This window comes from Chrysemys picta, chromosome 12 (assembly GCF_011386835.1).
Source record: "Chrysemys picta bellii isolate R12L10 chromosome 12, ASM1138683v2, whole genome shotgun sequence".
Classification (NCBI taxonomy): domain Eukaryota; kingdom Metazoa; phylum Chordata; order Testudines; family Emydidae; genus Chrysemys; species Chrysemys picta.
In genome coordinates this window covers 50,382,326-50,408,413 of record NC_088802.1, presented here as the reverse complement: position 1 = coordinate 50,408,413, position 26,088 = coordinate 50,382,326, and the positions used below count along the sequence as shown (strand labels likewise).

General features: G+C 46.4%; 1 protein-coding gene across 1 annotated transcript in view; it reads left to right on the top strand.

Moving 5' to 3' along the window:
• The first annotated feature begins 11,807 nt into the window (after positions 1-11,807).
• Positions 11,808-26,088, top strand: part of CACNG5 (calcium voltage-gated channel auxiliary subunit gamma 5) — a 30,875-nt gene continuing 16,594 nt past the window's right edge. The window contains exon 1 of the mRNA XM_005314381.5: positions 11,808-12,005. The gene's annotated coding sequence lies outside the window, so the exon portion shown is untranslated. The remainder of the gene's footprint in view (positions 12,006-26,088) is intronic.

Here is a 26,088-nt window from a genome sequence, read left to right as displayed (position 1 = left end):
AAACAGCATCTCATTACAGTGCACTAGGGAACTTTTAACACTCATCTGCAGGGTCTACCTGGACCAATTAATACATAGTACATTAGTGCACTTTAGAAATCACACCACTGTAGTATGCACTGCTGCTCCGTGTAGACAATCCCTGACTGTAGGTTCCGAGTAATTTCTATGGATACTTGAAATCAAGGAACATGTTAAGTGCTATCAAAATGTTTAAAAGTAGCCATTTTAAAAGTCTGCCTTCGGCCATCATTAGGCCACTCTGTTGCATGAGATAGGAGGAGGAGAAGATGATGAATTTAAATGGACGTAAAACCAATATTTTAAAGCCATCGCATTCCAGTTGTATTCCTCATTTCTCATGCTGCAGAATGTAAGTTCCACCTCCCTTTTGCATTGCAGGTGCCTCATTCATGCTTCTGACACTGCGAGAGCACCCCCTGCTTCATGGTCCCCCCCTTTATTCCGGCAGAGGTAAGCTTGAAGGCATTCGTGCCCACAATACACATTGCAGGATGAACCTGTCTGCCAATATCAACCTGACCAACACACTAACGAGGCACACGATTTAACAACAGAGTCTACTACAGTTCTACCTCCCCCACCCCTTCTCAGTCCCTCTTATCTGACCTCTGCTGAATTATGCAGGTGGCAAGTTTGCCCAACAAACCACCATGAGGAATGGAGCATGCTTGGACAGCAGTCTCAGCAACTTGCAGTTTGTAATGAGGCTGGTGCTACTAAGTTCTTCAATCTTCTTTCATACCAAACACCAAACAAATTCTAGGTGCCACCATATCAAATAAGTACAAAAGTATAAGAGAAAAGACCAGGCTTCTGACACAAAGCTCAGACCTACCTCTATCAAAGTTTTTTTTTGCTGTGGAAATTTTCCTGTTCTCCCTTTTTCTTCCCTCAGGTCCCAGCAGATGGGTGCAGGGCAGATTGTGTGACGGTCTACCCCTGATCTGGAGTTAAAGGGAAGAGCCAGTGCTCAGGGTGGGAAGTGACCTTAAAGAAGTCAGTGTGTCTGTAGCCATCCCTGCAGCCAACTCCGGTGAGTGAAATGCTGTTGTCATGGCAGGGCTCACCAGATGGTGCTGTTACGCAGTTTTACTAGCGTGTGAGCAAGTTTTTAGTTTTGGAAGAATGGTGCATTGTCGGTTCTCTCTTGAAGTTTCTTTGGGGGAGCAGTGGCTGACAGAAAGGGAGTTTTCTTTCTGCCTTCATGTCTTTCTGACTAGAATAAATTCTTGAGGCAGAATTGTCCCCTGGTAATTGGGCACTAGGGTTTGGGCTGAAATCCCTGAAAGTGAGGAGAGGTCTGTGTCTAGTTCGTGATCGTCAATTTTTCCAAATTGGAGTGCATGTAAAAATAAAATAATTTTCACTGAGAATATACCCACACTACACGTTGCTGATTTCTCCTCTATCTGCCAGCCAAACTGCAAAGCCCCAGCATGATACCACGCTGGCCCAGGGATGACATTATGCTAATATCTAGTATATTCAAACTGATGAAAATATTATTTACACTGCAGATGAGCAGAGCCCTTCTCCCCTGGGGATACTTGTCTTCCACAATGACAAACAACATGAAGGGAAATAACATGAAGGAGGAAAAGAGGTTGAACCCGGGGACATGAAAGACTAAAGGACATTAGACTCATTGTTCAGAATTATACTTGAAAATTCATCTTTCTCATTTCCTTTTTTTTTTTTTTTTTAAATACAGCTATTGCAAGGAGGGATGAATAATGGGATTTAATTTTTACCTCAGGGTCAGCAGTACAGCCAGTGGCTTATTTTCAATATCTGTTAATGCATGGTATGTTTTTATATTCAAATGGATTTTCTTGGCACATTCACCTGAAGGGATTTTATTATTGTTGTTGTTGTTTGTTTCTAGTAGTTCCCACGCTGGTATTAGGTGCTTTCTAGTCAGAAACCAGGCACCTTCCAAGCCCTGAAGAGTTTACGATCTGAAGTCACTCAGACAGACAGGGCTGCTCAGAAGTTCTTCTCTCTGCTTCTGCATTTATTGCTGCATGTGGGATTGTGCCTGGGCAGGTGCCTTTTGATTTACATGTCCCTTGGGTGGGGTGTGTTTTCTTTTCATACAGACTTTAAAAGGACCCAGGGTGGGGACCTTCAGGGAGGTCATATACGTCTTTGCTGCTCTGGGCCAATCTCTATTTAAGTCAGTGCTCACTAACATATAATGGTCCAACTTCAGACCTGTTGAAATCAATGGAGTGGCCCCCACTTCAGTGGGTTCTGAATATGGCAGTAAGGCCAGTTCCAGTTAGCAATAATATTACCAGGATGGCTCCAATTGACTTAAGCCCCAGTCCTGCAAAGATTGAAGCATGTGCTTAACAATGTGAATAATAGTCACATCGATTTCAGTGGGACTACTCCGACATGGAAAGTTAAACATGTGCCTAGCTCTTTGCAGGGTTGGGATCTTAGACATTGGACTAGCCCCTACAGTGCCAGATTCCCCTCTTACCCTGCTGGAAAAAAATGTTAAAGCAACAGATAGTAAAATGCATAGAGGTCAAAAAGAGAGTGAATGACTTGAAGATGCTGACATCTGGGTATGAGACAGCACTGGAAGGTGCTAAAGTAATGTACGATACAGGAACTGATAAATAAAGACAGGCTCCAAACCCCTGAGGAGCCCTGAGAAGATGCAAAGTGCTAATTAACCTATCTCTTCCTGGAGAAATAACTGTGAAGCTGCTCTGACTAATTCCTGCCCAGCATCGTCCTGCAGAAAAAGTCTCCTCGGGTTTCTTCTTCACAAATGTTTTTTTTTTTTTTTATTAACGGCAAGATTTTTGCTATGAGGAATGCTAAGAAAGAGGGAAAGCTGGGACTGCACTCGGCTGTCAATTTGGACTCTGCCCAGGTAGCACAGCTGCTCTGCTTAAATGAAGAAAAAGACGTATTACAGCTCGGCAGCAATGCCCGCGTTTGGAACTTGAATCCACAAGGTTGGTGAGAATGAAGACCTGGCACCATCCCGCCCAGGCAATCAGCTTGCTTTACAGACGTGCTTGAATGTAGCCTCACAGGCCTCTGTGAGGTAGGTGTTAACCCCAGATTACAAATGAGGAAACTAAGGCACAGAGTGATTAAGGGACTTGCCTGAGGTCATGTGGTAAGTGGCAGAGCCAGGAATAGAACCTAGGACTGCTGATTCTTGATCTCCTGCTTTGTCCATTAAAGACTCTCACTTGAGGTGGCAAAATAGCAATGTGGACTCCCCCATCCTGCTGAGAAGACAGGCCTTCTGATGCCCCACCAACCTTTGGATTCCTTTGATTTTCAGTTCATTCAGGTACAGTAGATCTAGGGTTGCCAGACCTTTTTCCCTGAGGCCCACCTGTGCAGCCACAATAGGCACTGCAGCCAACTATTAACATGCATCCATCAGGGAGAGGGGCCCTGTGGGGCGTGCATGGCCCCTCACCTCAGCAGGGACTAAGACCAGCGAGAGGGCGAAGGGGCCAGGCAGATGCCACAGCCAGCCCCTGCCAATGCTCTCCGCCTTTGCAGGCAGAAACAGAGTAGCACTGCTGAGCCATGATCCCTGGGCACCAGCAGTCATGGGGTGCAGCAGCTCAGAGTCAGAACGGCCACAGGGTTACCATATTTCACGTTCCCAAATAGAGGACACTTCCAGGGAGAGGAGGAGGGGGAACAGAGGGGGGCACAGTTGGAGGGTGCTGGAGGGGGTATTTGGAGAGAGCTGGAGGTTTGTGTGTGTCTACTGGGAGGGGATGTTTGGGGGGTGCTGGAGGGATGTGAGTGTACTGGGAGGTGGTATTTGGGGGGTGCTGGAGGGATGTGAGTGTACTGGGAGGTGGTATTTGGGGGGTGCTGGAGGGTGTGTGTGTACTGGGAGGTGGTATTTGGGGGGTGCTGGAGGGGGTGTGTGTACTGGGAGGTGCTGGAGGGGTGTGTGTGTGTACTGGGAGGGGATGTTTGGGGGTGCTGGAGGGGATGTTTGGGGGGTATTGGAGGGGGTGTGTGTACTGGGAGGTGGTATTTGGGGGGTGCTGGGGGGATATGTACTGGGAAGTGGTATTTGGGGAGTATTGGGAGATGGTATTTGGGGGGTGCTGGGGGGTGTACTGGGAGGTGGTATTTGGGGGGTGCTGGAGGGGTGTGTGTGTACTGGGAGGTGGTATTGGGGGGGTGGAGGGGTGTGTGTGTACTGGGAGGTGGTATTTGGGGGGTGCTGGAGGGGTGTGTTTGTACTCGGAGGTGGTATTGGGGGGGTGGAGGGGTGTGTGTGTACTGGGAGGTGGTATTTGGGGGGTGCTGGAGGGGTGTGTTTGTACTCGGAGGTGGTGTTTGGGGGTGCTAGAGGGGTGCGTGTGTACTGGGAGGTGGTGTTTGGGGGTGCTGGAGGGGTGTGTGTGTATTAGAAGGTGGTATTTGGGGGGTGCTGGAGGGGTGAGTGAGTACTGGGAAAATATTCAAGTTGCTTCCAGTCACTTCCTCTGATCAATTTGTACTTTAGATCTCACACTAAAGACAACTCCTGTAGCCAGTCCTATAATAAACTAACTAAAAGTTTATTAACTAGGAAAAACAAATGCGTTATTTAAAGTTAAAGCAAGTAAATGTACCCACATAAGTGAGTTACAGTCAGTGATTCGAAAGGTGACAGAGTTGTAGTAATCTGTCAATTCAAAGAGTCTTTCAGGGCAAACCCAGGCCGAGCAGCAAGGGGATCTCTTTGCTTGTGTTTAGGAATCTTTGCCCATCAGAGTCTAGACAGCATGGAAGAGATTCAATTTCTCCTTTTCAGGGATTTTCCCCCTTCATTCCAGAGTCCAAATTAATGGGATGAGTTCATGCATAGGTCTCTCCTTCCTGGGGGGGGTGGGGGGGGAGCTGGGAATGCAATCAACAGAATCTCTGTCTGATCTACACAATATTTCATTTGCCTTCAATGGGCCATGGACGCAGGGCCAGCTTTAAGCCAATTCCCCTGATTCCCCGGAATCGGGCCCCGCACCTAAGAGGGCCCCGCGCCGGCGCCTAAGAGGGCCCTGCGCCTTAGGCATCCGGCGGTGGGGGGGTGGGTTCGCTCCTGGTCTTCAGCGGCACTTCGGTGGCGGGGGAGGGGGGCGGCTTCGGCGGCATTTCGAATTGGGCACCGCCGTTCATAAAGCCAGCCCTGCATGGACGAGCCCTTTATCTTCATCAGTGCTTCCTTTCGTGTTTGGTGAGTTACATAATTACAGTGCAAACACTCAATATAACTTTGTACCAGGGGTTATAGAGGTTGTTAGTGAGATCAATACATATAGTATCCTACAAGCATTTCATAAAGACTAAACACATCCTTATCAACTTAGCATTATCAAAATAGATATTCGATGTTAACACACAGGTAAGCAAGCCTGGTTTCCAGCTATGCATTTGTAAGTGTTCAGTGAGACCTGGGGCTTTGACACAAACTGGTACCTGGTCTACCAGTGTCACAATCTTGACATAGAAATGTGGCACATACCTTAATAAATATTGTTTGCTTTTTGATCTTGACCTGTTTTTATGAATTAGTCTATTATAAAACCTGATTCTGATTTCACTTCCACCAGAGTAAATCAAGAGTAATTCCACTTCAGCCAATTGAATTACAATCATGTAAAATCCATGCTCTAAATAGACCCCCATGTGTGTCACTGCTGTCCAGACTTGTCAGATTCGCAGCATCAAACGTCAAAGCATCTGTTATCAGCAACAAGTTGTCCTATGGGCATATTGTATTCCCAGTGAAAGAAGATTGCCATCAAATGGCCCTCTAGTTTTCAATTTCTTAACCAGAGCATCCCATTTTAGGGACCAGAATACGAGAAAAATCAGAGTACCCTTGAGTACCAAGGGCAGTAGAGCAATGAGTGGTCCAGACTGGAACCCTGAACTTCGGGGATATGCATTTCTGGGTCCAAATATGGATCAGAACTTTGTGCCTTGGGCATTTCTCTATCAAACTCAGTCAAAGGGAGTTTGGCCATTGACTTCAATGGGACCAGGATTTCACCCAAGATGGCTAAATACTTGTTAACATGTGATCATTGCTTATAAGCAGCTCTACATAGTAGGTTTGCCTCTCCGCTGGGCTGTGTTTGTGTCATCATTTGCCCCCGTGCAAATTGAGTGCCAGCAAGGTGTAAAATGCTACGAAATCAGAGGGGTGACATTTACCTCTGCTTGGCACTGGTGTAAATAATGACACATGGTGCAGTGCGAGGGAGATTCGTGCCCAGTGTGGTGTTAATCCAAAATTATTTACCTTGAAATCCAAAACATCAGAATAAGGCCCCAAAAGGGTATTTCTAATTGATCGCATGGCTGCTAGAGACCTCTTCTGCCATAATGGTTAATTCTGTCATTGTCGAAATACTCCACATGCATATTCATGTTGTATATGAATAATCCTGTGCAGTATCCAGGCAACTATTCCAGTAGATTACTTTTTATTAGAAAATTAGACACTCGTATTTAAAAAAAAAGCTAAGCCAATTACCATATTAAAATAATTCGGGTTTGATTGAAACAAGAGGAAGCCTATCAGTGGCCTGCCCCCGTACCCTTTTTGGATTTAATGTAATTTACTGTAGATTAGCTACCTCCAGACTCTTGTGTCCACTTCAAAATGTGGACGTGTGCAAAGAGGTTAGGATGCTGTTTTGAAAAGCACATCGCCCAACCCTGCTCCCAATGAAGTCAGTGGTAACACGCCCATTCAGAGGCACTGACTTTCTGATTTCCTGGGGGGGTGGGGGCTCACCTCCCCGCTCTATCCCAGACTCTGCCCCGTCCCACCTCTTCCCAGCCCATTCTAACCCCTCCCCGAGTGCACCCCGCCCTCGCTCCACCTCTTCCTGCCCCTGCTCCTCCCCCACCCCCAATACCTCCTGCCCGCCGCTGAACAGCTGATCCTCGGTGGGCGGGAGGTGCTGGGGGAAGGGGAGGAGCTGATCGGTGGGGCCCACCAGTGGGTGCTGAGCACCCACTATTTTTTTTCTGTGGGTGCTCTAGCCCTGGAGCACCCACAGAGTTGGCACCTATGTGCCCATTGACTTAATGAGAGCATAGTTAGGTGAAAGCTGAGCCCTTTGGAATCTCCCTTTTAAACCCAGATTCATATTCATTTACTCATGCTACATAGTACATTACTCTTGGATTCAGTGTTACTTCTCAGGGGGTAGGGTCTAGTCTGCACGAGAAAGGGAATTATAATTTGGCCCGTAGGCCTGGTCTACACACAGATTTTGTACCAGTTTAACTAGTTTGGTTAGGAGTGTGATGTTTTTACACAACTAGTTATACGGAGACAACCCTTAGTGTGAACACAGGAACACCAGTATAAAGGGATCTGTAACAGAGTTCTCAGCACTCTGGTCACTGGATCACCAGTTACATCACCCCAGAGTAAACCTGAGGGCAAAGCCGTGCCTAATCGATCGGTTGAGGATGGGCTGGAGAGACCTGCATGGCTAATTAACCCATTAGCCCAGGAAGTAGAAAGGCACAGTAAGGAAGTGCTTGGAGTTGGCGGGGAGGACAGGTAGAGAGTGGCCTTCTCAGAGTCACAGGCAGGAGAGATCCCTCAGGAGGAAGATACCTTCTGTCTCCCCACCTCCTTGGCTGAGTTGAGCTAAGGAGCATGTGCTGTTGTAAATACAGAGCTGCACAAGTCTGTAAGGATGGTGCAGAGAGCACAGTAAATAAATTGCACAAGGTGTTTGGCCAGAAGCAGGGCTCTGAGCAGTTCGTAGCTAGAAAGAAGACAGGAGTGGGATGATGCCCTGTCACCAGACCTTATACCAGTGTATCTTATTTACCTTCCCAAATGGAAATAAGGGCTAGTGGTAGAAGCACATTTACAGTGGTATAACTGCGTCCTGGCTATGGCCGGTATATCACTTTAACTGTGGCACTCTAGTTATAAGGGGACAACTTTTACGTGTAGTCGTGTAGACAACTATTGTTTGTCCTCCTACTCCTTAATTTACTGGCAGTGAGAGCTCTGCAGATCCTGACAGGAGTCACCGCTGCATCTCCTTCAGAGGGAATGTGGACTCTATACTTTTACAGCATCCTGGCACACAATCTCTCTTTCCTATTATTCCAACGAGTGAAGCCCTTATTTCTGACTGATTAAGTCAATACTCTCTCAGTATTGTCCGTACTCTACAGGGGATCTGGAATCACTCAACTCTTCCTCCAAATGTAATAGAGTTTTATTTGAGGGATACTGTTACGTTTTGGCTTTATTTTGTGAAATGATGCAGGGATAAACTAAGAGAGCTAAGGCTGTGAATGGTTTATCCTTAAATGTCTGGGCTATAGCAGAGAAAAACCGGCTGAGGCTATTATTGTAGCACCATAATATTATATGAAAGAACAAATTTCAGGTCCAATCCTGCAAAAACTTGCAGACGTGAGTAACTTTGATGCACATATATTGTCAGTTGGGAGCCCACACAGGTTCAGGTTTCTGCCTGCGTGGATCTGATTGCAGGGCTGTAGGATGTAAAACAGTGCCATATGACTAACACACTCTCAGCCTTATATTATACATATGCCCCAAAGTAAAATACAATTAGTACTCTTGGGGGAATTCTGTTCCAAAAAATTAAAAATTCTGCGCACAATATTATAAAATTCTGCATATTTTATTTGTCAAAATAACACAATATAATCATTCTGGTTTCAATTATTTCAGTAATTTATTTAAACTACAATACAGTGGATGGAGAATGGGAGTGGGGAGCATTGGAGGAAATCCCCAAACACCCTTGCCTAACAGCAATGTAACTAGGTTTGACCCTTTATTTCTAGTTATTAGTCAACAAATATATGCAGCATATGCTCAGTGTTGCATCATAGGCAACTGAAGAGCAAGTGAGGGCTGGGGAATCAAACTCACAGTTTAAACTGGCTACTGACCATCTCCAGAAAGGTCAGTAGCAAACCGTTCCTAGAGCACATTCGGATAGGAAATTTATTCAGTCCAAAAATTTAGACCAGTTCTAATCACTAAAGCACCATAAGCATTTATAAGGCCATACTGTCCTTTACACCACTCTGGCAATATAAAGGAGCCTTAAAACTTTTACATTTGTTTTATACTCCTGGGGGAATTCACAAAGAGAATGGGAACAGTTCACTAAGCAGGCAGGCTGCTACATCCTCCTCTGCCTGACGGGACAGAGCCTGTCCCACACCTACCTCCTCAGAAACACCCCAAACCCTGCCCCTTCATGCTAAGTGTGCTGTAGTAGCGAGCAAGAGGAACAGTGTGTCTCTCTCTTTCTCACACACACGACTACACTGCTCCCTCCCCTGAGTGGTGATTTATGTCTCTACTGGCTGCTCCAGGTGCCTGAATTTGCCTGCGCTGCCAGGGACGTGGGGGGGAAGGGGGAAGGGAGCACTCTTTTGGCTTCCCTTTGCTTCCCCATCAGAAGTCATTTTTCTGTGGGGAAGCAAAGAAATCTGCAAGGGACATGAATTCTGCGCACTCACAGTGATGCAGAATTCCCCCAGGAGTAATTAGCCAGATCCTCAGCAGATGCAAATCAGCATAGATCCATTGACTTCAGCCAGTCAACACCAGCTGAGCATCATTTCAGTGGCCAGGACCCGGGCAGTGTGAGTGCCACTGAAAATCAGCTCGCGTGCCGCCTTCGGCATGTGTGCCATAGGTTGCCTACCCCTGGTAATGTATTTTAGATGATCTCTTGTAAAATTACTAAGAGACTGCTAATTGATCATTAACTTTTCAGGCTGCAAGCCTGGACTCCTAACCAAATCACCCGAAATCCATGAAATACTTTGAGGCATGTGTGAATAATGTAGTAGGGAAATGGTGATCCAATATTTATTTCAAAGAAGGAGCCAAGGTGATCACTCGCCCCCTCTCACAATAATTAATTAATTAATTGCTGCTGTTATTTTTGGACTGGGAAATCTCCTCTCTAGTGCCTGGGATTGAAAGCCACCAAACTGAATCTCTCTTCAGTGTATTGACTCCATTACTATTTAATAAGGGCTTTTGCCTATGCCTGGCGTTCTGCTGCGAAGGCTGCTGAAATAGAAACATCTAAAGTCGCAGTCTTTAGATGCTGAGAGTCCTTTCAAAGAACGAGCGCTGCGTTTAGAAATATCAAACGAATCAAACGCTTAATCCACTGGAGGCTTCGTCCATAAACTGATAATATTTGCTGTAGACAGGCCGAAAAGACCTGCTGCACAATTACTGTAATTTATCCAGCTTGCTTAGAGATTGGAATTTAGCCTAGGAATCTCTGATACCGACACCACATCTTTTTAGTCATATCCCAAGCACGTGGCCCAGTTGACTGGACTCGATTCCTGGCTCTGCTATGGACCCTCTCTGTGACTTTGGGTGAGTCACTTAGCAACTCTGTGCCTCAGTGGTTTTCAGAGGAGTTACTCTGAATGTGTCCCCTTCTCTCTCTCTCTCTCTCTGTCTCCCTTCTGCGTCCTGCCCCTGCTCTCTTACCAATCTTAGTGCAAGCACCTTCTCCTCTGCAGCCCCTGAAATAGCTTGCCTGTGATTCTCCATCTCATTTTAAATCTCAACTAGAAGCTTCTTCTCTCTCCTGGAAGCTTTATGCCTCTCTATTCCACTCCCCCTGTTATCTGTGGTGGTTTTCCTTTGCATTTGTAACTGTGTCTGTTTAACTCTATTATGCATGTTTGGGGCAGGCTGTGGGTGAAAGATGCTTTACCAGGAAAGTTGTGCTGTGTCTGGCTGCATCAAGTCAGAGGTGAGTTTCATCCCACCCTTTTCCGTGTGTCTTAGGGTATATCACGGTGTTGCAGCTGTGCTATTGTAGTGTAGAATTGTAGATGCTTCCCACATCCATGGAATAGGGTTTTTGTGTTGATGTGTATTTAATCCATCTCCCCGAGAGACAGTAGCTAGGTTGATGAAAGAATTCTTCTACCAGTCTAGCGGCATCTATGCAGGGGGTTAGGTTGGCCTAACTGCATCACACGGGGTGGAAACTTTTTCACAGTCCTGAGTGACACAGCTCAGTTGATCTAATTTTTATGTGTAGACTTGGCCTTCTACACAATATCTTGAATATCTGCAGCTCTGAAACCTGCAGGGTAAAAAAAACCCACTAACCAGGTTACAAAGGGAGACTCTCTTGCTGCCCTAAGCAATCTCCTGCCACCAACTGCTGCACAGTGTTCATGAGCGGTTCAACAGCTGCAGGGTTCCGCCCCAGAAGTGGCTGCATCTGTGATGTGAGAAGTGGTCCCTGTATGGATAGTTGGGGAAATCTTTCGGGATGGAAGGAGCTAGCGTGTACAGGATGGGGTTTCCAAGGAGCCCACGGGAGTTCGGCACCTAAATTCCCTTGGGAGCTGTAGAAGGGATAACGTCCCCATCTGTGTCCCCTGCTCTGCGCTGTGGGTTCAGGGGAGCAGAGGGAAGGGCCAAACCAAGCACCCAGCTCACCAGCCAGGGAAGGGCTGTATGGATCCGTGCAGCCTCCAAAAATGCCCCCTCCGCGACTTTTCTGCAGCCAGTTGATCTTGGTGAGTTGTCAGATGCTGGCCACAGCGGAGGGGGCTGGGGGAGGATGACCAGTGGGGGTCAGGGATTGCTCCCCCTCCTCCCGCAAGTCTATGCCCTTAACACCATGTGATTCCTCTCTCCTCCCTTCCAAGCCTCGCCGGGGCTCTCCCTCCCCTGCAGCGGCGGCGCCCCCCACGCCGGAGGAAGGAGGATAAAACCCAGCGCTGGAGCTGCAGAGAGCTCACACACGCCTCCCCTTTCCAGTGGCCGATCCGCTCCCAGCCCACCCCGGCCCTGCGCATCCTTCTCCCGTGCGCGCCCCTTTGCAGCGCCTGGGAGCTGAACGGCGCCCGGAGACTCAGATCACAAGGCGGGGGGGGGGGAGAGACTCGTGGGGGTCGCCTGCTGCAGTCCAAAGGTAAGACCCGCTTTTCATTCTCTTAATCGCGGAGGGGGGGGAGGAGGGTTGGCTCTGTGCGTGTGGGTGGGTGTGTTTGCGCGTGCAGGGGATGGAGAAAGGGCCGTTGTGCAAACGCCCGTGTGCACACACATCTCATTGTCTGGAGGCAGAGGGTTTCGGCAGGAGGGATGTTTGAAATGCACACACCCGATCCATGCAAGCATAGGAACCCTCTGCCTCATGGTATTTGGAGATGAGCACTTGGGAGCTGTGCTTTGGGGTCTGAAGGGAGAGCTTCCTGGTCTACCCTGGGAAGAAAATACTTCACACATCCCCTCTGCTCGTCTGCACAGGGGAGCTAGAGAATGAGGAGAGGAGAGACCTCACCGCCTTGATCTCAGCATTGCGGAGCATGGCACTTTATCACTAACAAAGAGGGAACTTTGAGTCCATCCTTGAGGTTCAATTATTCTGGGACTTGGTGTTCGAAATATTTCCTTTGGCTTGATGATCCCGGGCAGCGTCTCTTTGCTCTGTGGGGTGAGCAGAGTCCAGACTGAAAGTGGATTCTGCTCCACCTGCACAATGTGCTTTTTCCTTTCCTCCTCTTTCTGAGAAAGCGCAAACTCTTAATGGACTGATGAGAAACATGAGCCCTGGGGGAAGCCTCACTAAAGCCACTTCCCTTTCTCTGCCCTTTGCCCAGTTCCCATAGAGCAAGGGGAATCAGGCAAGGGGAGTTGACAGCTGGGGGGTTAGAAATACAGATTGTGGTGGCATGGAAAACTGGGGCAGATGAAGGAGGTTGGGGCAAAACCTGCAGTATCTACTACTCCAGTAGGCAGAGGTGTAGTAGCAGGCCACCTTTTTGCCCCCTCCCCCCATGTGCCCATGTGATATAAGACTTCATTTGAACCATAGCTAACCGTGAAAACCAAATCCACCCGGGAATAACTCTGAATCACTGTGTTATAACAGGTGGAACACTTTTGTCCCCCTCTATTTCAGCCCTGCCAGTTTGATGAGTGGGAAGGTGTTACCCTGTGACACAGAATCAGGGACAGAGCGATGGGGGGAGGAAGGGTGTTAAAAGCTGTAAGAAGCAGTATAAATATAACACCGTGGGCAAGACAACAGCAGCAGCACCAAGCAACAACAGGCAGCTTCAGTGTGATGGTAACAAATGCAGCGTTATAGAACACAGGCGGCTGGAACATATCAAGAGAGTACAGGGTCCCTACAGGAAAACACTCATTTGAGAGTAGGTTTCTTCTGTGGCTTTGATAGACGTTAACTACTCTTTGTTAGTCTCTAAGGTGCCACAAGTACGCCTGTTCTTTTTACTCATGCAGATGAGATGCTAATTGCCATGTTAGCCACTGGTTGGCCAACCCTTGTCTAGTAACTGCTAAACGCATTGCCATTTCTTCTCATTCTCAGACATGAGCTCATATTTAAAATACCCAGCTATAAAATACTGCATCGAATAGGGCCAGGCTACAACAAGGAAGGTCAGAGGAATAGGTGGGGGGAGGGACAATCACAATGGTATGTGATTTATGTTGCCTACTTTGATGTAAAAGCCAGAAAGCTTAAAGACATTCTTCTAAGGTAATTTATTGGGCTGTCCAGGAGGTGCAGTGTTGGTCTGCATATCAAAGCTGATCTTAAGTGAGCCTAGGGCCTCCTATACCTGCCCATGAGAGTCAAACCCTTACATGACCTAATTGTTTATTTCCTAATGTTTTCGGTGAAAAAATGATATAGAGAATTAATTCATTTTGAAGAAATTCTGTGTGTGATGCTGAGAGAAAGGGGTGTGATGATTGGATAAAGGCTATTGAAGTCTTATCTCATTAGCTGATACTTTTCAGCAGGCCTAAAGTATAAAGACAGGAGGTGTAGCTTGTTCTAACTGGTCTATGCACAGTGTTTGTATTGGTATAACTGTGTGTGATTTTTTTTTTCTCATACCGATACAACCCCTCATGTGGACAATGGTATGTTTATCCCCTTCCCATATGAGGAATAATCACCAGTATCCACACTTTTGTTCTGATATAATTGCATCTGCACTAAGGGGTTGTACCACTTTAGCTATGCCATTATAGTTAAAGTGGTACGATTTTTGTGTGTGGACAAGACCATGTTTGAAAAGTCCTGTGCCAACAAGGCAGTGTAGACTTTAACACATGCTACATGATTAAGTTAAAGGTTAGGCTCTCCCCCACACTTTATCTCAACCAGTTTAACTTGCGTGACCAGCAGTGTGGGGTCTTATCTATACTGAATTGTCAAATGTGTCAGAATGCGTTAGCTACTGCATTCTAACAACATACACCTCTACCCCGATATAACGGGAGCCAAAAAATCTTACCGCGTTATAGGTGAAACCGCGTTATATTGAACTTGCTTTGATCCACCGGAGCGCGCAGCCCCCACCCCGCCAGAGTGCTGCTTTACCGCATTATATCCAAATTCGTGTTATATCGGGGTAGAGGTGTACCTTTTAACCTAGTCTAGATAAGGTCAGAATACTGAAGTGCCTTCCAATCATCGGAGTTGCTGGGTCCTAGTTAAAGAAGAGGTGATTTGTGATGAAATAACAGGTTCTGAGGCCGTGCTCTCTTGTTTTTATGTTGTTGTTTTTCCCGTCCAGCTATAATTACTTCTCGGTAACTTCTTTTTTCCCTTTAGTTTTAACACTATCAAAAAGATGTTCCAGCGCCCGGATCGTGCAGTCTTTTATCACACTAAACAGTTACAGTCTTCAGTAAGAATTTGACTGCAGGATTAGTCCCAAAAGAGAGATCATTTGTGATTTAGATTGGTTAGGAGCTTTAACCTGTGGCTGTAGAATTTCATGGGTCCTGCAGGATGAATGCCATTGAATAACACTGAGTTTCTGCTTAAAAAGAAAAGTGTGCTCCTTCCTGCAGGATAAGGGAAGTGTTAAATCCCTGGCACTATACAACTCTTCCCTCACTTGTTCAACTTGCGTTGGCGGATCAGTTATTGGAATGTGCCGGTTAATAAACTCCCCCACTAAATTTTAAATCTGTTAACGAGTTTATTAGCGCTCTGCTTTTGTTTTTCTCGTTCTTTCTCTGTCAGTAAGGACATTCGTTTGTACTTTCATTTTCTATATCCCAGTCTTATTGGCTTCAACTTGTTAAACTTGTAAAGTCATTACAAGAAAATAGGAGTTGGTCAAGTGATTGATTTGGCGAACTCTGCTAACAAAGCAATTTGCAATTGATGCTGGGTTTCCTTGACTAAGAACTTTGAGCCAGATTCTCAACTTGAACTTGGGTAAATTGTTGCGCTTCACTGAAGTCAATGGAGCTACAACAATCTACGCCAGCTGGGGATTTGGCCCCTTGACTTTAGAATCTCAGTTCTGTCACTTCAATAAAGTCAGCCTGTGCTTCCCAAGTCTATATAGGAAGGGTTTGCATGTGTTGGGTTGTTTTCCTGAGACACTGCCCACTGGGGAGAAAAAAAAAGCTTCCAGATTCATTTAATCACTGTAGAACCAGCAATGCTAGCAATCAAAGCTTGTACAGAAGTTGGTCCAAAAAAGATATAACCTCACCTATCTTGTCTCAGTGCTAACACTGATTCACAGCAGTAATGAAGTCTTGATATGAAAAAGTGAGGTGCAGTGAATATAAAAACCTACGGTACCCAGGACAATGAGAGGGTAACAGACAACATGCCCTGCAGCTGGAGAAGATAATGTAAATTCAAGTGAGGCAACACGGAAAACACCTGACCTGCTTGTTAAATGAAGTATAAACAAAAATATTAGACCATTTGTTGCCATATGAACAAGTGAACTGAGACATGGAATCTGTCTTCTCTTCTGCAAACAATGGTTATTAAAATCCGCAGAAAGTATTGTGAGCTGTAAAAGCTGGTATTTTAGCCATCATGTCAGTTAGCTGGAGAGGGCAGGGGGGATTTTGCATACAGAGGACTGCTGACTAGTTGTTCAACATTTTGAAAACTATCCACCCCTTAAGGTTGACATTTTTAGCATCTTTTGCAGCCACTTTTTTCAGATCCAGTGGAGACCCCTTTCTCTAACCTAAATACAATCGAACTGTTCTCCAGTGAACAGCAACGGCGAACTTATTTGCTTTGCATAGAGCTCTTGTCTGGTTCGCCATGCTGCTGCCCTCGCTAATGCTAACCATCCATTCCGGTGCCTTGCTGAGAGAGGTTTAGTGGTTCTGTCAGTCAAAAAGCACAGTGAGGAAACTCAGTACCCCCAATTTTGGCACGTGTGTTAAAAGCCAATTTTTTTTTTTAGTCACTATATGTCTTTGTAAGGGGTAACTAACAATGGGAGAGAATTATCTGACTCTCTGAAGAAAGCCCTGCTGAAGGAATATTAACATATTAGCCCTCTTCGGATGAAGTGCCTTTTGTGTCCATGTTTTCCTTTTGAATTTACAAAGAACATAATTTGGTTTAATTTTAACAACTAGTGTGCTGCTGTTTTTTGGGTGGGGCTGCTCCATGCTGTTGCACCGTGACTTAGGTTGAAATCAAGTCCACTACAATCACTTTCTACATCGACTGTGCTCTAACTAGGTTGGGAGAATAATGGAATAGTTTCCAGGCCCATAACCTTCGCAGCAGGCAAGGGGTACAGACTGTAGTTGAGGAAGAGGATGAGAAAGTTGCTTTTTACTAATGACTGCTCTTACTTTCATCTTTTGGGGCAGGAACTGTCGTTTTTGTTCTGCGTTTGGGCAGTGCCTAGCACAGTGTGGTCCTAATACATGACAGGGTCTCCTAGGAACAACGAGAATACAAATAATAAGCAATAATAATAATCCGCTGCCAATTCCCCCAAGGAGCTGATATGGTAGTGAAGGGTCTGCTGGGCAGAAGGGAGCCTTGGTTGCATTCCCTTTCTTCCAGCCATGCTCCTTACACAAAGAGTGGGGCATGGCATAGGAGCCTCTGCACTGGGGGCTGGTCTGCCCTGGAAACTGACATCAACATAGCTACATCTCTCGGGGGTGTGAAAAATCCACGCTCCTGAGGGATGTAGCTAAGCCAACCTCTAAGCCCCAGTGTAGACTGCTATAGCCTCTCGGGGAGGTGGATTAGCTACGGTGATGGGAGAACCTGTCTCTTTGCTGTAGTGAGTGTCTATACTGAAGCGCTACAGTGGCGCAGCTGCTGTATGCTTTTCAATGTAGACATATTCTGGGTCGGCACCACTGCCGGTCCTTCCATAGCCAGTTAGAGCTGCTTTAGGGCATCTTTGCACCAGCAGTGTAAATGCTCTCAGGAAGAAATCCCACCCATTTTTCTCATGCACATCTCTCCATTGACTTGAGTGAGAATATTTGCATGAGCACGGTTTGGCCCTGGGAGCTTTCTGGGATTGTTAAACATGCAGAATAAGGAACGAGCAGGTTCCCTAAGAGCCATTTCCTTTATCCGCCAGCGCTTGATGCGCAGCTGTTCAGCTTGATGGCCAGGAGTCAGACAAGTTTTTATATGTTTATTTCTCCAATTCCTTGTAGCTCTATTGTAGCTGTTGAATATATTCATTGAGCCGAATGATTCCCCATTTGGCACAGTTCATACCAGGAAACTTGCAGCTTCAGCTTTGGAATGTAAGATAAGGAAGGGAAATAACTTATTGACCTATCGTAGAATTTGGCTACTATCTACACACGTGTACAGAACATTGTAATACTTTTTGCCGCAAAATTGACTGAAATAGAATAAATACTAAGAATCATTTCAGAACCCACATAAATAAGATGTGAAGACATAAGTTTAGGGTGACCAGACGTCCCAATATTACCAGGGCTGTCCCAATATTGGGGGGTTTGTCTTATATAGGACCCTGTTACACCCCCCCGTCCCTGTTTGTCATGCTTGCTATCTGGTCACCCCGCGTCCGTGCAATGTTGATCCTTTAACTGCTTTGTCAGAGCTTCCCAGGTACAGTCTGTCCACGGTGTCAAGGTCCTGCTGCAAAAATGCATGTCCAAAGCCACAAGGTTACATTCAAAAAGGAGGTTGAACTACAATGTGGCATTCACAGAAGCACACGAGAATTCATGAGTTGATACAGCCATTAGTTAAAAACCCAGGTGCTAGGAAGTAATCACCAATGATGAAAGGAAGAACAATTTGTTTCAAAACAGAGCCAAAACCAGCTTGCTTTCCCCCTGCACACCTGCGAGTTAGGGAAAGAGCAGGAGATGACATCCATAGTAAAAGCTAATGGTGCAATATTAAACATTCTTCTCCCAGTGGCCTTCAGCTCAGTGTGAAAAGCATCTTCTTTAATGAGTGATTCCCCCCCAGTTACATAGATGGCAAAAGTACTTGTGCCAAATTGTGTTCTTGTTATATTGGGTTGGCCTGAAGTTTTACATAGTGGATTCACCAGAACTAGTTATGCATTGATCTCCTGAGGGTTTAGATTGTGACTCAGCTGATGGAATAATATGTTGCTGTAGGGGAGAGAAGTGTGACCTCAGGTCAGGATTTTCACGCCTTTGGCAAGCAGGGGGAAGGGAGGTGAGCATGCTGTGTATGCCAGTTGGCTAGCAGTGAACCATGTTGCAATCCACCTGCATGGCATGGAAGTGCTTGTACAGAGGGTCATGCTGTCTAGTAGCTATAGTGCTGGGATCTGGGAGGAGCATTCAGACAGAAAAACACAAGATGGGAAAGTATCCTTCCATCAATGATTTGCACTTAGCAGGCCGGAGGAGGAGGGAAATTCATCAGCACAAGTGGGATTTAACTGGCCAGAGGAAGTGTGATGAGCCAAGGAAAATAGAGAGTAGGGGTAGGGACAAGATTTCTCAGTGTGATTCCCAAAGAAGGCATGTTCATACCAGGCGCTGCAGTAAAGGAGCAAGAAAACGTCAGCCTTGCCAAATGTTCTCATCATGCTTTTGCAGAAGCATCTGCCAGGTGTGTGAATGAGATCAGCCCTTGTGTGCCTACAGACCGGCAGAGGGATGGGAACAGTTTTTTCTTCGCTTCTCGCTGGGCTGGAATGATTTGTTTGGGCTAGTTCAGCTTCTGATCAGCTTGGGTCCCCTCCTCTGCCCGCAGCCATGTGCCTGGAAATTAGTTACCCGGAACGGGCAGATTCTTCTGAAATATTTATATTCAGGTTGTGCCCAAAATGTGCTAGGTGTTTTCCAAGCACCAAGAGCTAAGGTCTGGGTGGTGACAGGCACACACCATGCTAGTGCTAGCCGTCGAGGGTTTGCTTTTTAAAAACGGGTTTATTTGTGTTATGAAAACTTAACATTAGGGTTTCTTTGGTTTTGGTTTGCTTTGGGGTGGCACTTGTTGGGATTGCCGTGACGGAGGGTGATGGTGGGAAGGGGCGTGGGAAAAGAGAGGGGGGTAGAAGGCACAGTGTAGAAGGCTGGGAAGCTGAAGGGGGCACTGATAGGGGGTGGGACGAAGAGGGAACAGCCAGTGGCAATAGAGCAGATAAGAAAAAGATGCTCAATGTTCAAGTTTCAGAGCTGAATGAAAGATGCTGTCAGGAGGCTGCAGAAGGCTCTTCTGCTGCTCCTCATCTGGAGGGAGGGATACTGGGGCTTGGGTTGGGCCCCTCTGCCGCCAATGCAGGGGACTGGAAGGCCTTAACTCACACCCTGCACCCTCATCTATATCCAGTGCTGGCTGTTCCCTGCAAATTCCTCTTGGATGCTGCTATAGAAGATTCAACGGTATGGGGGCACGGCTTGTTATCCTGTGCAGGTCCCTTTGGGTCTGGTGGGAAGGGTGGACAAAGGCCCTGTCCCTCTATTGCAGATGGTGCTGTGTATTCTGGGAGATGTGAACGTTTGAATGTCAGGGGAGGGATAGCTCAGTGGTTTGAGCATTGGCCTGATAAACCCAGGGTTGTGAGTTCAATCTTTGGGGCCATTTAGGGATCTGGGACAAAAATCTGTCTGGGGATTGGTCCTGTTTTGAGCAGGGGGTTGGACCAGATGACCTCCTGAGGTCCCTTCCAACCCTGATATTTTATGATTGCCAAAGTCCACTCCCTGTTTTAATCATTAATTATTTGCATCAGTGGCGCAGGTAAAGATCTCCACCAAGATTGAGGCTCTATTGTGCTAGGCCCAGTATAGATGGTCCCTGCTCCAAAGAGCTTACTGTATAAACAGAGAAGACAGAGAGAGAGTGGGGGAGGAGCACAAAGAGGGGAAGTGGGTGTGGGTGTGGGAGGTTCAGTTTTAGGTATAAAATTGTAGATGTGTTGGGAATGACAACAGACTCCTCTGCATTTCTGCAAGGATTTTCCTATTGTGTCTCCTGGGACATTAGCAATTCAGCCCAGGAGGTTGTAATGAATCTTGCTGAAGTCAGAGGAAGCACAGAGTTTGAATACATCAAAAGAGCCGTGGTACATTCGTCGATCTATGCTTCAAAATCGCACTCAGACTGAGTAACCGATGATGGCAATTAGGATGCGTTCCAGTGAAAGATAATTGGGGACATGAAGCAAAGCGAGAGGGAGGAATTCTCACCAAATGATTAGTCTTCACCCGTGTCATAATCAGGCTGATGATAAGGCTGGGTTTTTAGGGCTGGTATTCTATTGCCATCTGAGTGGCCCCAGACACACCTGCTTTAGTAAAGCCGTAAGTAAACAAAGGTTGTACTTGGCTAGTTGATTTTAATGTAGATGGCTAATGCCCAGGAGTTGCTAAGCTGCTTGTCTGAAGTGTTTATACCGAAGTCAGTCTCTGGTTTAATTAGGATACCATTGCCATGCTCAGAGTTTGTGGCAAGGCTGGTTTCTAAGTGGCGAAAGGGCTGACTACTAATAGCAGCATCTGCAGGGTGCTGCTCCATGGTAGCAATTGTCTTTAAGAAGGCAGGCTGGCTAGGTCTCTGAGTCCCTCTCTGCACACTCCCAAGCTCTACAATGCACAGACTGCAGCGCTCACTGCTCAGAGATGGCGATGGTGCTCTGGGGATTTCTTTTCAGGCTCATCTTGCTTGCTTTCACTTGTCACATGGGACGGGCGGCCCACTTTGCAAAATGGAATCCACTACGACAATGTTCCCAAGCAGGAGCGGCATGGAAACATTCAGGTGTGGGGAGAACCCCCTCTATTAATCGTACGCTGCCCTGTTTTAAAACCTCTGCTACACAGACGTCTTTACTTGTGTGTGCTGCCTGGAATGTAAGAACCCGAGAGAGGAGTGAGGTGGAATTTCTAATTTGGCTCTTAGGGTTGTTCCCTCCACCCCCACTTCTGCTTAACTTAACTCCAGCTGTCATGTCACTGCAGCTCTGTCTGTACCTCCCTAGCTGCATGAAGCACTCAAAGAGAAGGGCAGATAGGGGAAATGTGGGTCAAGAGCCTAATCTTCTACTTACCTACCAATGCTTGTGCTACAAATCAGAATAAGCCTGGAGCCTGGAGAATCCTTCTCTCTATGCCTTCTGTAATTAACATCCTTTAACAATGTGTTATTGTTAGCCTATGTGGGTAAAACTTTGTAGCACAGAGAAATTTCATGACTTAATGTCTAATTCATGGTTCATACAGGGCTAAGATGGTTGGCATGTAAGAGCATGTGTGATTTTTTTTTCATTTCTAGTTCAAACTAAAACTTCTTAAAAAGTATCTTGTGTGTCTGGATAGAGAAAAGATGTCCAGGTTTTTAATTTGTCACAATGCATTTTACTATCCTGCTGGAAAAGTTATGAAAGGAGATTTCGTTTCTCTCTTTAAATACAAGAAGTGCCTTAAATTTGTCAGTAACTTTGTGAAACTGAGGATGGATCTCGATCTCCAGTGGCATGAATGATGGTTTGCGCATCTTAAACCTCAAGATGACACTAGTAAAGTAATAATGCCTGGTAAATGTTTGTCTTAAATGCACCCTCTGAGATGGGTGCTATATAGACAGTGAGACACAGTCCCTGCCCCAAAGTGCTTACAGTCTACATAGACAAGTCAAAGGGTAGGAAGGGACAGGCACAGAAAGGTGAAGTGACTTAGCAAAGGTTACACAGCAAGTTGTGGCAGAGTGGGGAATAGAACCCTGGTCTCCGGGCGCTTAGTCCAGTGGGCTTCCATGTATGTTGATTTAGTCTCATGGGATTTTTATTGCCTTCATCTTTCTGGAATGTTGGTACCTCTTTTCTTATATTAACAGTATTACTTCTCAAAACAATGGTAATTTTGCCATTGAATTCAGTGGAAACAGGTCAAGCCCGGATATGTGACACACCCTTCAGAGCTAAATCCTTCTCCCATGGAAGTCTGTTCCAAAACTCGCATTGCCTTAAATGGAAGTGGAAGCTGGCCTTTAGTGTATGCTTGTGCTACGGATTCACATTTGCAGTCAGTCCTAGTCAATTCTTGCTAGTTCTTGCTTATCCTTTGCCATTTCTTTACTGTTAGTTTTTTCCGCCTTAAAATATAATCCTTAGTGTCCCCCTTTGCAGAAATCAAGACAATTTTAACTGTTTGTTAGGTCTATAATCTGATAACTTTCAGCTCTGGCAAAACAAGGTTTACTACTTTGTCAGAGACAGGATACTTGAAACTAACAGTTTGCCTCATCGTCTTTCAGGCCCGTGCTTGGGTGTTCTTATCTAGACCTACTCTGTGGTCTTCTTGTTTGCTTTCTCTCTCTCTCCCTCCCTCCTCCCCCCCATTAAGTTAGGTCAACACAGTCCTACAGAAAATTCTAATAACCCACCATAGTTATACATTAACTTTACCTCACTGATCGGGACACGTCATAAAATTATTGCTCATCAGTAGCCATAGATTAATATATAGCAATTCCACATCATCACAAAGGCCATGTAAGTACCATAGGTAGATAACTGACTCCATCTGGTGCATAAGGAAACAGGGGATCTCACTTAGCCAGGGCTCAAACCATTCTGTGCTCTGTAGATCAGCAACATCTTAAATTGCACCTGGAAGTCAGTACAGTTATGGTAATTTCATCCACTACCAGGTTAAATCAGAACTGGCCTTGACGTGAAGGTGGCATGTCCAATTACCAATCCTCTAAACCAGGGGTCGGCAACCTCTCAGAAGTGGTGTGCTGAGTCTTCATTTATTCACTCTAATTTAAGGTTTCTCGTGCCAGTCATACATTTTAATGTTTTTAGAAGGTCTCTTCTTCTATAATATATAACTAAACTATTGTTGTATGTAAAGTAAATAAGGTTTTTAAAATGTTTAAGAAGCTTCATTTCAAATTACATTAAAATGCAGAGCCCCCTCCCCCCCCCCCCGACCGGTGGCCAGGACCCAGGCAGTGTGAGTGCCACTGAAAATCAGCATGCGTGCCACAGGTTGCCTACCCCTGCTCTAAACCATCCGCTGCTCTCCACCTTCCACTGAACTATTGTACATTCAGCTAGTGTGTGCTGCTTTCAGTGTCTGTATTAAAATTCTTTAAAGCCTCCATTTGAGGCACACACGTGCAAGTGTGGGTTAACACAAAATACTGAAGGCAAAATAGGATTGCTAGTCTGTTGGATTACTAGACTGTAAACATTTAGAATATAAAGGGGAAAGTGTTGCCAGTATGATATAGTACCATGAACAGAGGTCAGTGGACACGTACCATAATCAGTAACACAGAGCAATGAGAATTCTGCAGCCTAGAGTGAAATTCACAATTGATTCTTCTCCCTCCAGCTTTATCTGCAGACTTCTACAGTGATGAATATTCCTCCTTCGTAAATCTTGCATCCAGAGCTGATTATGTATTAGCATCTGGATTTTTGAATGGTGCTGTTACTCGGGAAATCACAAAGTAGTACAGCAGGTAGATTAATATTGTATACAGGCTTTTGTATGCATGGCATGAGAGGACTATCAAAAGAAAGGTGACATCCCGTGTTAGTAATTAAGAGTTTATGTAACTAAACTTTGCATTAATAGGAAGTATTCAGAGGTCAGGGAGAACTTTAGAAGAATCAATTTGTTCAAATCTTTTCTATCAAACCACTTGGTCAGAGTCTTGCTGTAACATGGACAGACAGCCTGCACCTCCCTTTCAGTTTCTCTGTTTTCTCAGCCTTTATGTTTCTCATGTTAATCATTTTGACGTAGACAACTGAGACCATAAAGCCTCATGGTCTGAGACCTTCCTACCCAAGAGGCTACTTTTCTCCCTGTGCTCTGTCCCAATCAGGGCCGGCTCTGGCTTTTTGGCCGCCCCAAGCACAAAAAAAAAAACGGGGCGGCCAGAACGGCAAAGCAAAACAAAAAAACAAAAAAAACCAGCGGCGCGGCCAGAGCGCAGGTGCAGGGGGACCGGCTGGGGGGGGTGGGAGAGAGAGAGAAGGGGGCGGCCAGGGCTACAGCAGGGGCGCTGCCACGCGGCCCCTCCCGCTGCGCCGCCTCCTGCCGCAAGGGCTCCGCTCCGGTCGGCGGGGAGGGAAGGAAGAGGACTGCCCTGCAGGGCGCTCTGGTTCTCCGCGCCACCGCCCCCTACAGGGCAGCCGGAGTGGAACAACAACAAAAAAAAGCGGCCGTGCCGCCCTAGGATTGGGCAGAATGCCGCCTCGAACAATCTGCCGTCCCCAAGCACCAGCTTGCTCAGCTGGTGCCTGGAGCCGGCCCTGGTCCCAGTAGCTGCACTTCTGCTGGCTGCTTCTGCAAATTTGAACTCTTGAGAGCCAGACACAAAGGCATTTGTTGTGGAGGGTCCTAGACTGTGAAACTTGTCGCCTTGACCGATCCCCTGGAACCTGAGTTTTGCTGACCTTCAAAGTGTGGTAGTTCTGCTTGCTGAGAGGAGGCAGGGTATGTTAAATATGAGCTTTCCAGGGTTATGTTTTGATCTAGAAACTAATGTGTAAATGAGGTCTTGAAAATATGCACATGACCTAAAATGGCGTCTATGCAAGCTATTGTCCTGTCTCCCCCCTCCCCCCCCCACATTATTTAGAAGTTGCTAGTGCCATTGAAAGCCAGTCGTAGCCATTGTATGGTGTGTTGTGAATGAGGCTGGGCCCTGTAGTCACCTCACTACAGAAGTTGCATGGGGTGTGTCGTGTACAGTGTAGGGAACCACTTGAAGAGGTAAAACAGTCTTCTGATTAGGGTGCTGGACTAGGATTCAGAAAACCTGGGTTCAGCGCCTGCCTCTGCCATAGACATCCTATGCGATCTTGGGAATGTTGCTTACCCTTCCTGAGCTTTGGTTCCGCACCTATAAGTTGTCAAAATGAAGGCACAGCACAGTTTGTCAATCAAAAGGGGACGTTCACACACCAGAATGGAGTTTGTAGACTGACGCAGACATATACAGTCTTGTCATATTGCCGGTTCAGAGTGATGGGCAGTGTGGCTTTTCCACCAGTCAGCACTGCTTGAAACTGGAGAGAAGCAGGGGGAGATTTTCAAAGGCACAGTTGGGAGTTAGGGACCCAGCTCCCATTGACATCCAGTGGGTGCGAGCACTTTACTGCCCTTTGTGCCTTTGAAAATCTCCCTGTTAACAGGTAAGAAATTGGTTCCCTGCTTAAGAGTCTATTTTATTTGCTGGGACAGGGCCAAAGAGCTGAAAAGCCATCTTGGTGGGACACGCTGAGCCAGATTTTCAAAAGCACTCAGCGTGCTGGGCGTCACAATGAGAGTTTCTGGGTGCTGCGTATCTTTGAAAACCCGGCTCTTATTTGGGTGTCTAACTGGAGCTCCGCTCTTTTGAAAACCCAGCCCAACGGAGACTAGAACCGTCCGGGTAGCTGTGCATGCAAGGTAGCCAGGAGCCTCATCTTCCTGGCCTGTTCTGCCTCCCTTCTCTCAGTGGGGAGTGGGCTCAGAGCATCTTCATGTAGGTCAGTTGACCTTTGTGCTTTCTGCTTGGCTGTAAGCTAAGATCTGGAGTAAGACGTGAAACAAGGCAATCCATGGCCGTGCCTGCTCTCTTGTAGCATCATCCTGTTTGGTTCTGCATTGAGAAGGTGAGGATTTGCCTGACCATGAGTCTGTCTGGCATTGTGCTGTGTCCAGTGGTATCCTTGCTAATTGTCTTAAAGCAGTGGGACAAACTGGGGCAGTGCTTCCATCGAGTCTGGACTCTCCGCAACTTT